Source organism: Ranitomeya variabilis, chromosome 1, assembly GCF_051348905.1.
Source record: "Ranitomeya variabilis isolate aRanVar5 chromosome 1, aRanVar5.hap1, whole genome shotgun sequence".
In the NCBI taxonomy this organism is placed as follows: Eukaryota; Metazoa; Chordata; class Amphibia; order Anura; family Dendrobatidae; genus Ranitomeya; species Ranitomeya variabilis.
This window is the reverse complement of record NC_135232.1, coordinates 82,887,623-82,900,279: the sequence shown is the minus strand read 5'-3', so window position 1 is coordinate 82,900,279 and position 12,657 is coordinate 82,887,623. Positions and strand designations below refer to the sequence as shown.

Sequence of the window (12,657 nt, the reverse complement as noted above, 5' to 3'; positions counted from 1 at the left end):
CAGCATTCTGTACTCAGAAAGCTACCAATCAGTGGTGTGGGCGGGGTTATACACAGTGCTCAGCATTCTGTACTCATAAAGCTACCAATCAGTGGTGTGGGCGGGGTTATACACAGGGCTCAGCATTCTGTACGCAAAGCTACCAATCAGTGGTGTGGGCGGGGTTATAAACAGGGCTCAGCATTCTGTACTCAAAGCTACCAATCAGTGGTGTGGGCGGGATTATACACAGGGCTCAGCATTCTGTACTCAGAAAGCTACCAATCAGTGGTGTGGGCGGGGTTATACACAGGGCTCAGCATTCTGAACTCAGAAAGCTACCAGTCAGTGGTGTGGGCGGGATTATACACTGGGCTCAGCATTCTGTACTCAGAAAGCTACCACTCAGTGGTGTGGGCGGGATTATACACAGGGCTCAGCATTCTGTACTCAGAAAGCTACCAGTCAGTGGTGTGGGCGGGATTATACACAGGGCTCAGCATTCTGTACTCAGAAAGCTACCACTCAGTGGTGTGGGCGGGGTTATGCACAGGGCTCAGCATTCTGTACTCAGAAAGCTACCAGTCAGTGGTGTGGGCGGGATTATACACAGGGCTCAGCATTCTGTACTCAGAAAGCTACCAATCAGTGGTGTGGGCGGGGTTATGGACAGGGCTCAGCATTCTGTACTCAGAAAGCTACCAGTCAGTGGTGTGGGCGGGGTTATACACAGAGCTCAGCATTCTGTACTCAGAAAGCTACCAATCAGTGGTGTGGGCGGGGTTATACACAGGGCTCAGCATTCTGTACTCAGAAAGCTACCAATCAGTGGTGTGGGCGGGATTATACACAGGGCTTAGCATTCTGTACTCAGAAAGCGACCAATCAGTTGTGTGGGCAGGGTTATACACAGGGCTTAGCATTCTGTACTCAGAAAGCTACCAATCAGTGGTGTGGGCGGGGTTATACACAGGGCTTAGCATTCTGTACTCAGAAAGCTACCAGTCAGTGGTGTGGGCGGGATTATACACAGGGCTCAGCATTCTGTACTCAGAAAGCTACCAATCAGTGGTGTGGGCGGGGTTATACACAGAGCTCAGCATTCTGTACTCAGAAAGCTACCAGTCAGTGGTGTGGGCGGGGTTATACACAGGGCTCAGCATTCTGTACTCAGAAAGCTACCAGTCAGTGGTGTGGGCGGGATTATACACAGGGCTCAGCATTCTGTACTCAGAAAGCTACCAATCAGTGGAGTGGGGGCGGGGTTATGCACAGGGCTCAGCATTCTGTACTCAGAAAGCTACCAGTCAGTGGTGTGGGTGGGGTTATGCACAGGGCTCAGCCTTCTGTACTCAGAAAGCTACCAGTCAGTGGTGTGGGCGGGGTTATGGACAGGGCTCAGCATTCTGTACTCAGAAAGCTACCAGTCAGTGGTGTGGGCAGGGTTATGCACAGGGCTCAGCCTTCTGTACTCAGAAAGCTACCAGTCAGTGGTGTGGGCGGGATTATACACAGGGCTCAGCATTCTGTACTCAGAAAGCTACCAATCAGTGGTGTGGGCGGGGTTATGGACAGGGCTCAGCATTCTGTACTCAGAAAGCTACCAGTCAGTGGTGTGGGCGGGGTTATACACAGAGCTCAGCATTCTGTACTCAGAAAGCTACCAATCAGTGGTGTGGGCGGGGTTATACACAGGGCTCAGCATTCTGTACTCAGAAAGCTACCAATCAGTGGTGTGGGCGGGGTTATACACAGGGCTTAGCATTCTGTACTCAGAAAGCTACCAATCAGTGGTGTGGGCGGGGTTATACACAGGGCTCAGCATTCTGTACTCAGAAAGCTACCAATCAGTGGAGTGGGGGCGGGGTTATGCACAGGGCTCAGCATTCTGTACTCAGAAAGTTACCAATTAGTGGTGTGGGCGGGGTTATACACAGGGCTCAGCATTCTGTACGCAAAGCTACCAATCAGTGGTGTGGGCGGGGTTATAAACAGGGCTCAGCATTCTGTACTCAAAGCTACCAATCAGTGGTGTGGGCGGGATTATACACAGGGCTCAGCATTCTGTACTCAGAAAGCTACCAGTCAGTGGTGTGGGCGGGATTATACACAGGGCTCAGCATTCTGTACTCAGAAAGCTACCAATCAGTGGTGTGGGCGGGGTTATACACAGGGCTCAGCATTCTGTACTCAGAAAGCTACCAGTCAGTGGTGTGGGCGGGATTATACACAGGGCTCAGCATTCTGTACTCAGAAAGCTACCAATCAGTGGAGTGGGGGCGGGGTTATGCACAGGGCTCAGCATTCTGTACTCAGAAAGCTACCAATCAGTGGTGTGGGCGGGGTTATACACAGGGCTCAGCATTCTGTACGCAAAGCTACCAATCAGTGGTGTGGGCAGGGTTATAAACAGGGCTCAGCATTCTGTACTCAAAGCTACCAATCAGTGGTGTGGGCGGGATTATACACAGGGCTCAGCATTCTGTACTCAGAAAGCTACCAATCAGTGGTGTGGGCGGGGTTATACACAGGGCTCAGCATTCTGAACTCAGAAAGCTACCAGTCAGTGGTGTGGGCAGGATTATACACAGGGCTCAGCATTCTGTACTCAGAAAGCTACCAATCAGTGGTGTGGGCGGGATTATACACAGGGCTCAGCATTCTGTACTCAGAAAGCTACCAGTCAGTGGTGTGGGCGGGATTATACACAGGGCTCAGCATTCTGTACTCAGAAAGCTACCAGTCAGTGGTGTGGGCGGGGTTATGCACAGGGCTCAGCATTCTGTACTCAGAAAGCTACCAGTCAGTGGTGTGGGCGGGATTATACACAGGGCTCAGCATTCTGTACTCAGAAAGCTACCAATCAGTGGTGTGGGCGGGGTTATGGACAGGGCTCAGCATTCTGTACTCAGAAAGCTACCAGTCAGTGGTGTGGGCGGGGTTATACACAGAGCTCAGCATTCTGTACTCAGAAAGCTACCAATCAGTGGTGTGGGCGGGGTTATACACAGGGCTCAGCATTCTGTACTCAGAAAGCTACCAATCAGTGGTGTGGGCGGGGTTATACACAGGGCTTAGCATTCTGTACTCAGAAAGCGACCAATCAGTTGTGTGGGCAGGGTTATACACAGGGCTCAGCATTCTGTACTCAGAAAGCTACCAATCAGTGGTGTGGGCGGGATTATACACAGGGCTTAGCATTCTGTACTCAGAAAGCGACCAATCAGTTGTGTGGGCAGGGTTATACACAGGGCTTAGCATTCTGTACTCAGAAAGCTACCAATCAGTGGTGTGGGCGGGGTTATACACAGGGCTTAGCATTCTGTACTCAGAAAGCTACCAATCAGTGGTGTGGGCGGGATTATACACAGGGCTCAGCATTCTGTACTCAGAAAGCTACCAATCAGTGGTGTGGGCGGGGTTATACACAGAGCTCAGCATTCTGTACTCAGAAAGCTACCAGTCAGTGGTGTGGGCGGGGTTATACACAGGGCTCAGCATTCTGTACTCAGAAAGCTACCAGTCAGTGGTGTGGGCGGGATTATACACAGGGCTCAGCATTCTGTACTCAGAAAGCTACCAATCAGTGGAGTGGGGGCGGGGTTATGCACAGGGCTCAGCATTCTGTACTCAGAAAGCTACAAGTCAGTGGTGTGGGTGGGGTTATGCACAGGGCTCAGCCTTCTGTACTCAGAAAGCTACCAGTCAGTGGTGTGGGCGGGGTTATGGACAGGGCTCAGCATTCTGTACTCAGAAAGCTACCAGTCAGTGATGTGGGCAGGGTTATGCACAGGGCTCAGCCTTCTGTACTCAGAAAGCTACCAGTCAGTGGTGTGGGCGGGATTATACACAGGGCTCAGCATTCTGTACTCAGAAAGCTACCAATCAGTGGTGTGGGCGGGGTTATGGACAGGGCTCAGCATTCTGTACTCAGAAAGCTACCAGTCAGTGGTGTGGGCGGGGTTATACACAGAGCTCAGCATTCTGTACTCAGAAAGCTACCAATCAGTGGTGTGGGCGGGGTTATACACAGGGCTCAGCATTCTGTACTCAGAAAGCTACCAATCAGTGGTGTGGGCGGGGTTATACACAGGGCTTAGCATTCTGTACTCAGAAAGCTACCAATCAGTGGTGTGGGCGGGGTTATACACAGGGCTCAGCATTCTGTACTCAGAAAGCTACCAGTCAGTGGTGTGGGCGGGATTATACACAGGGCTCAGCATTCTGTACTCAGAAAGCTACCGATCAGTGGAGTGGGGGCGGGGTTATGCACAGGGCTCAGCATTCTGTACTCAGAAAGCTACCAGTCAGTGATGTGGGCGGGGTTATACACAGGGCTCAGCATTCTGTACTCAGAAAGCTACCAATCAGTGGAGTGGGGGCGGGGTTATGCACAGGGCTCAGCATTCTGTACTCAGAAAGCTACCAATCAGTGGTGTGGGCAGGGTTATACACAGTGCTCAGCATTCTGTACTCAGAAAGTTACCAATCAGTGGTGTGGGCGGGGTTATACACAGGGCTCAGCATTCTGTACGCAAAGCTACCAATCAGTGGTGTGGGCGGGGTTATAAACAGGGCTCAGCATTCTGTACTCAAAGCTACCAATCAGTGGTGTGGGCGGGATTATACACAGGGCTCAGCATTCTGTACTCAGAAAGCTACCAATCAGTGGTGTGGGCGGGGTTATACACAGGGCTCAGCATTCTGAACTCAGAAAGCTACCAATCAGTGGTGTGGGCGGGGTTATACACAGGGCTCAGCATTCTGTACTCAAAGCTACCAATCAGTGGTGTGGGTGGGATTATACACAGGGCTCAGCATTCTGTACTCAGAAAGCTACCAATCAGTGGTGTGGGCGGGGTTATACACAGGGCTCAGCATTCTGAACTCAGAAAGCTACCAATCAGTGGTGTGGGCGGGGTTATACACAGCGCTCAGCATTCTGTACTCAGAAAGTTACTAATCAGTGGTGTGGGCGGGGTTATACACAGGGCTCAGCATTCTGTACTCAGAAAGCTACCAATCAGTGGTGTGGGCGGGGTTATACACAGGGCTCAGCATTCTGAACTCAGAAAGCTACCAATCAGTGGTGTGGGCGGGGTTATACACAGGGCTCAGCATTTTGAGCTCTGCTAGATGTGCAGCAGATAAAACTATGAGTATCTAACAGTAAACTATGTAACACATAGCTGGAATCAGAATCTCTGTCCCTATATCCATGCTGCTTTTGGATTACATAGCAAAACCTGGTGCCCAATTCTGTTTAACCAATGGCCATAAGTAGCCCACAGTTCTTGGTTAGTTAGAGGACTTTTTAAAGGTTCACTCTAGGTACTATTATTGAAAAGATCTTTCAGCTTGAATGGTTACTCCACTACTTCTATATTGATGACCTATCATTTTAATAGGTCATCAGATGGGGGTCCAACACCCCTAACAATCAGCTGTTCTCAGTGCCCCTGGCGGCTGGATGTTAGCATTTGGATAGGGGCAGAGCTGCAATTCCTGGTTGATGGAGCTGTGCTGTCCACCGCCGCATCTGCTAGCATTCAGCTGCTATTAGCACAGAGAATAGCTGATTGATGGGTGATGAACCCCGTCTGAACTGATATTGATGACCTATAATAAGCATAGGTCATTAATATAAAACTGGTGCAACCCTTTCATATGATTTATTATGCTTGCCAATTTAAGGGCAGCATATCGCAACTACTGGACTACTCTTCGGAAAATGACTCCTTATATTGATCCAGTTGGCTACTGGAAGCCCTGAATGAATGCGCTGGACACATTGATTAGTGCAGGGTGAGGTGCGGGAACTCTCTCTTTTTGAAGCACCAGACTCCTAGATTGTATGGCTGGGGTAACCTTTCAGCACTCCTAGTTGCCAATTAGCCAGGGAACTTGCCTCGGAATCAGGGTTCTTTACAGTTCCAGAGGTTTTTTCCCTTTTGACTGAATGGCGTGGCATGTGCAGTCTTCAACAGAAAGGTATCCTGATGACTAACATGACCAGTGAATTCCAAGATTTGGAGGAAACGTTCTCCTAGAGAAGACCACTGAGCTAGTGTATGGAGACTTAAAGGGCAGGTAATGCTTCTTGGGAAAATTGTATGTAAATTAGCTCTCTTTAAAGACAAAAGAAAACTAATTCCATTTTGGCACCTATTGAATGTGGTTATTCTATAAGTCAATGTCTAACACTTGAGACACACGACTTATAGAAAATAATCTAATGTGGCAAAATATCTAAGTAAAGGAATCTCATGCGCAGACAGCCGATTCAAGGTCCTTGTTCCTCTTCAGTGAAGTATAGGCTCCTCGTGTGGGTGAAAGACCTTGCACAAAAATCTATGGGGTATGGTTTCTCTTGTGTAGACCATTACGTTGGTGTATGGAGACACACAGTACATGCACATATACACAAATGTAGGGAAAGAAAAACTTAATGGGAGGGCTTCCTTAATTTCTTGAGTAGAGAATGTCTCTTTGAAATTTGGTATAACAATTCACCTTGTGGAGATTGACATGCCAATGTAAGGAGGCTTATTCACTATGCAATGCTCCTCTGGGAAAATAAATATGCAAACTACCTCTCCAGAGAGCAAGAGGACTAGCACTCTATAGCACCACCTGTTGGAAGTAGCGATCCTACATGCCACTATTGAACCTTTAAAGAGCCTTGCAATATGACTTAGGATAAAAGCCAAATCAGAATCTCAATTTGCAGACACAGTGTTTCGGAGTATTGCCCCTCATCAGTGCAAAGTATGAGAATTGATTTGGCTAGGTGAGAGGATCTGGACTGAGGTCTAAGGGGTAACGTTTCTCCTTGTGGAGATTGACATACAGTACAGACCAAAAGTTTGGACACACCTTCTCATTTAAAGATGTTTCTGTATTTTCATGACTATGAAAATTGTACTTTCACACTGAAGGCATCAAAACTATGAATTAACACATGTGGAATTATATACTTAACAAAAAAGTGTGAAACAACTGAAATTATGTCTTGTATTCTAGGTTCTTCAAAGTAGCCACCTTTTTGCTTTGATGACCGCTTGGAAAACTCTTGGCATTCTCTTGATGAGCTTCAAGAGGTAGTCACCGGGAATAGTCTTCCAACAATCTTGAAGGAGTTCCCAGAGATGCTTAGTACTTGTTGGCCTTTTTGCCTTCACTCTGCAGTCCAGCTCACCCCAAACCATCTCGATTGGGTTCAGGTCTGGTGACTGTGGAGGCCAGGTCATCTGGCGTAGCACCCCATCACTCTCCTTCTTGGTCAAATAGCCCTTACACAGCCTGGAGGTGTGTTTGGGGTCACTGTCCTGTTGAAAAATAAATGATGGTCCAACTAAACGCAAACTGGATGGAATAGCATGCCGCTGCAAGATGCTGTGGTAGCCATGCTGGTTCAGTATGCCTTCAATTTTGAATAAATCCCCAACAGTGTCACCAGCAAAGCACCCCGACACCATCACACCTCCTCCATGCTTCACGGTGGGAACCAGGCATGTAGAGTCCATCCGTTCACCTTTTCTGCGTCGCACCAAGACACGGTGGTTGGAACCAAAGATATCAAATTTGGACTCATCAGACCAAAGCACAGATTTACACTGGTCTAATGTCCATTCCTTGACCATTCTTTAGCCCAAACAAGTCTCTTCTGCTTGTTGCCTGTCCTTAGTAGTGGTTTCCTAGCAGCTATTTTACCATGAAGGCCTGCTGCACAAAGTCTCCTCTTAACAGTTGTTGTAGAGATGTGTCTGCTGCTAGAACTCTGTGTGGCATTGACCTGGTCTCTAATCTGAGCTGCTGTTAACCTGCGATTTCTGAGGCTGGTGACTCGGATAAACTTATCCTCAGAAGCAGAGGTGACTCTTGGTCTTCCTTTCCTGGGGCGGTCCTTATGTGAGCCAGTATCTCTGTAGCGCTTGATGGTTTTTGCCACTGCACTTGGGGACACTTTCAAAGTTTTCCCAATTTTTTCGGACTGACTGACCTTCATTACTTGAAGTAATGATGGCCACTCGTTTTTCTTTACTTAGCTGCTTTTTTCTTGCCATAATACAAATTCTAACAGTCTATTCAGTAGGACTATCAGCTGTGTATCCACCAGACTTCTGCACAACACAACTGATGGTCCCAACCCCATTTATAAGGCAAGAAATCCCACTTATTAAACCTGACAGGGCACACCTGTGAAGTGAAAACCATTCCCGGTGACTACCTCTTAAAGCTCATCAAGAGAATGCCAAGAGTGTGCAAAGCAGTCATCAAAGCAAAAGGTGGCTACTTTGAAGAACCTAGAATATTAGACATCATTTCAGTTGTTTCACACTTTTTTGTTAAGTATATAATTCTACATGTGTTAATTCATAGTTTTGATGCCTTCAGTGTGAATGTACAATTTTCATAGTCATGAAAATACAGAAAAATTTTTAAATGAGAAGGTGTGTCCAAACTTTTGGTCTCTACTGTACCTGCCCAGGCATGCCAATCTAAGAAGGCTTATTCTGTTAAATTAAATATGCAAATTGCCTCTTCAAAGAGGAAGAGGACTAGGACTCTATAGCGGCTCTGGCATGTATGTCAGTCTCAACAAGGAGAAAGATTGCCCCTTAGACCTCAGTCCAGAGCCTTCTCTCCTAGCCAAATCAGTTCTCATACTTTTTACTGACAAGGGGCAATACCTCAAAACACCGTGTGTGCAAATTGAAATTCTGTTTTGGCTTTAAATCTGTCATATTGAAAGACTCGTTAAAGGGTCAATAGTGACCTGTAGGATCGCTACTTCCAACAGGTGGCACTTTAAAGTTCTAGTCCTCTTCCTTTCTGAAGAGGCAATTTGCATATCTGGGTAATTCAGGATAGGCCTAAAGACCTGATGAGCCACGGCGGCCGGTGGTATATACGTGTCAACTCACGTGGGTATTATTTGGGTATAGCTTGTATTCTTTAGCCATTTATAGTTTTTGCAGTAACTGGAGGTAGCCTTATAGAGCAAACCCTCCTTGTTTAATTGTTATTTTTTACGATGTCTAGTTGTTAATTCTCCAAGTTCTTCTGATTTATGGGCTTTTTTCATAGAGCTTTAGTTTCCGTTACTCTCACTGTATATAGTGATGTTGGCCTGCCACAGAGCAGACGGTCAGTGGGCACAGTCATGGCAACACAGGCATTCACCTTAGGTTACCCTCTGTGCCAGACAGTTATCAGATAAGACAAGTCTGTCCACTAATCGTTTTCTATGCCAGGTACAAGGCAATGTAATACCTGCTTGTTCAGTATCACCTGCACTGTTGAGCAAGGTACACAGAAAGCACTTACATAATAAAGTGTAATGGGTTTGGTTTGGCAGAATTATTTTTTTAATACACTTATTGTGAAAGCTACATACCTTTTGAATGCTAAATACAAATGATGGATGGATATTGAGAAGCTTTGTATCCAATAAAAACCAATGCATCCAAATAGGCAAACGGGTGCCCAACATTTTTTTTGTCCTGTGTTGTTATACTGAACCATTCCTAAGGGACGCAAAAAAAGTAGTGCTTAAATAAATACAACACCAGAAGCATTGCTACATGTGTACAAGAACAGAACCACCATCAGTACATGAATGCAGAACCACAGTTGGTACATGAATACAGTTCCAAAACCACAATCAGTACCAAAAGCATTACTCTGCAATATAAGCTTGTGTGCATGCAGAGTGTAGTCGCATGTTCATACTGGCCACTAAACAGACAAAACCTAAGATAAAAACAAAATGAGCAAATACCCTGCAATAAATAATAAATAGCACTAGTGCATGAAAATAATATAGGGTACTTGGTTAACATAATAACATAACAAAAAAATGTAAATGCCATCCCACCGCATCACGGTTTGTTTCAGTTTATGCAGGTTGTGCAAATAAGGGAATCGCCTGCCTTTTCTTTGAGCTGGATATTATGTTTGTATAGCTCCTAATTGCTGGGTGTCCATTAGTCGGGGCCTCTGTCCTTCTCAGCCCTTATTCACATTTATGCCATTAGAGACTTGGTAAGGTTTTAAAACTAGAGGTTAGACCATCCCAAATAGAATCATATCCATAATATTCCCCACACTGCCTCTTATTAGAATATCCCCCCCACACTGCCCTTCTCCCTATAATATCCCCCCACACTGTCCTTCTTCATAATATCCCCTAATACAGTATTGCCCAACACCAAAAAGGGCAACTAATATCACTGCCCTCTTTCTATGATATCTCCCCACACTGCCCCACTCCATAATTTCCCAACACATTACCCCTTTCTACAATATTTCCCCCACACTGCCCTTCTTCCTATAATATCCCCTCACACTGCTCCTCTCCATAATTTCCAAACACAATGCCTCTTTCTGTAATATCCCCTCACACTGCCCCTCTCCATAATATCCCCTCACACTGCCCCTCTCCATAATATCCCCTCACACTGCCCCTCTCCATAATATCCCCTCACACTGCCCCTCTCCATAATATTCCCTCACACTGCCCCTCTCCATAATATCCCCTAACACTGCGCCTCTCCATAATATCCCCTCACACTGCCCCTCTCCATAATATCCCCTCACACTGCCCCTCTCCATAATATCCCAACACAATGCCTTTCTTCAATATTCCCTCACACCGCCCTTCTTCATAATATCCCCTCACACTGCCCCTCTCCATAATATCCCCTCACACTGCCCCTCTCCATAATATCCCAACACAATGCCTTTCTTTAATATTCCCTCACACCGCCCTTCTTCATAATATCCCCTCACACTGCCCCTCTCCATAATATCCCCTCACACTGCCCCTCTCCATTATATCCCAACACAATGCCTTTAATATTCCCTCACACCTCCCTTCTTCATAATATCACCTCACACTGCCCCTCTCCATAATATCCCCTCACACTGCCCCTCTCCATTATATCCCAACACAATGCCTTTAATATTCCCTCACACCTCCCTTCTTCATAATATAACCCCACACTGCCCTTCTTCATAATATAACCCCACACTGCCCTTCTTCATAATATAACCTCACACTGCCCCACACCAAAAATGGCAACTAATATCACAAGACAAAAAAAGTAAAGTGACTTAGAAAAAGAACGCAAGCGGTGACTTGGGGCCCATATATCTAACATAAAAAGTATAGAAGCAACTTGGTGGTTAGTCATGAAAGAAATGCACTAATTTGTGTTTTCAGTTTCCATGCAGAGCCCGGTGCATCCATGGTTAGGGGGTACAAAGTCTGAGTAGTCCAATTCTGCAGACATGAGTTACTCCCTTCCCTTTTGCCTTCTCCCTTACTGTCGATAGATGAGCAAGAAGAAGGGCCGTGGTATTAGGTAAAATCATTTTTGGGGTTCCTGGATTTGAACAAGGGTCTTTTTTTCCTAGTGCCACTCTTGCCCACAGGCTGTGTGTGGTATTACAGCTTCGCCTCGTCCAAGGGAGGAACTTGCGTTATTCTTAGCCTCTTGTCAGCTTTCTGTATGTGATTTATGCGTATAATGTTTGCACTCATTGCTTTATGTCAAGGTCAATACTTAGTACACAGGGCGCTCGGAGTCTATGTACAGTGCAGGACTAGTGTTCCCTGAAGAACATTCACTCCCTGACATTTGCACTAGATTCTTACACAGTACACAAAAAAGAGGTAAGAAACCAGAGTTTTACTATTACCGATCTTCACTTTTCTCTTTGCAAATAATGGAAGTATAATAAATAGATTATATATGTGCACTTCTTTCTCTCATCTATATTAGATGACATAATGCATAAATGCAGCATAATAAATGTGTAAAGTTTAGCACGCAGGCAGAAAAATGTCTTTTATAACGCTTGCATTAACATCATGGCTTCTAATATAACCAGTACGGATGTGTCCAATCTTAACTTAGATTCTAATTTACTCATAATACAAATACAGGTTGCAGTTCCCATCGCAACCACTTGGTGGCCACACAGACACATATAGCATAGACATCTCCCGACAGAGTATCATGAAATCCTGAAATCGGGCAATCTCTGGATATGTCGAACTTAGGGGAAAGATATGGGAGGAAACGTCTGTATAATGGATCAATTTTGTTAAGATGGATCCTAGTAAACCACCACAAAATCCGAGAAGGAAAAACTAAATTGCAAAAAAAATGTCTCCAAGGATCAACAAGTTTAATAAAATATATAGTTCATAATGAATGTTTTAATGTTGCAACATGACCCCATTAATAGGAACCTGTCATGTGCAAAACTGCTATTTACCTGCAGATATAGGGTCTGGAGGATATATAGCAATCGCTGATTGCTTCTTGTGAGTGTTGGTAACCAATATTTTGCTGGTGTCAAAGATTAGTAGAAAAAGTCACATACAAAAATATTGATTGTGTTTTAATTGATTTTAGTAAAAAAAAAGCAATGTTATACTGTAATTTTTCAGTGGGCACCCAAATATCCTATTAAACTTAAATTAAAATATCATAATTCTGCCTCCACTAGGGGGAGCACATGAGCTATTGGTAATGATTTAAGCTCCCCCTAGTGGTGGTAGAGTACATTTTTTCTGTATCCATATGTGGGAGATTTGGAGAGGTGTAAAAAGAAAATCAGCGTTCCAAATGCCATAAATATGTATTAATATATCAGATTTTAGAC

At 45.5% G+C, this 12,657-nt stretch overlaps 1 protein-coding gene across 4 annotated transcripts in view; it reads left to right on the top strand.

The window, feature by feature from the left end:
• Positions 1 to 12,657, top strand: part of GHR (growth hormone receptor) — a 470,149-nt gene that overhangs the window by 216,955 nt on the left and 240,537 nt on the right. The window contains exon 1 of one of the 4 annotated variants that reach the window (XM_077285657.1): positions 11,494 to 11,659. The exons of the other annotated variants lie outside the window; for them this stretch is intronic. The gene's annotated coding sequence lies outside the window, so the exon portion shown is untranslated. Of the gene's footprint in view, positions 1 to 11,493; positions 11,660 to 12,657 lie in introns of those variants that run through there. 4 annotated transcript variants of the gene reach the window in all.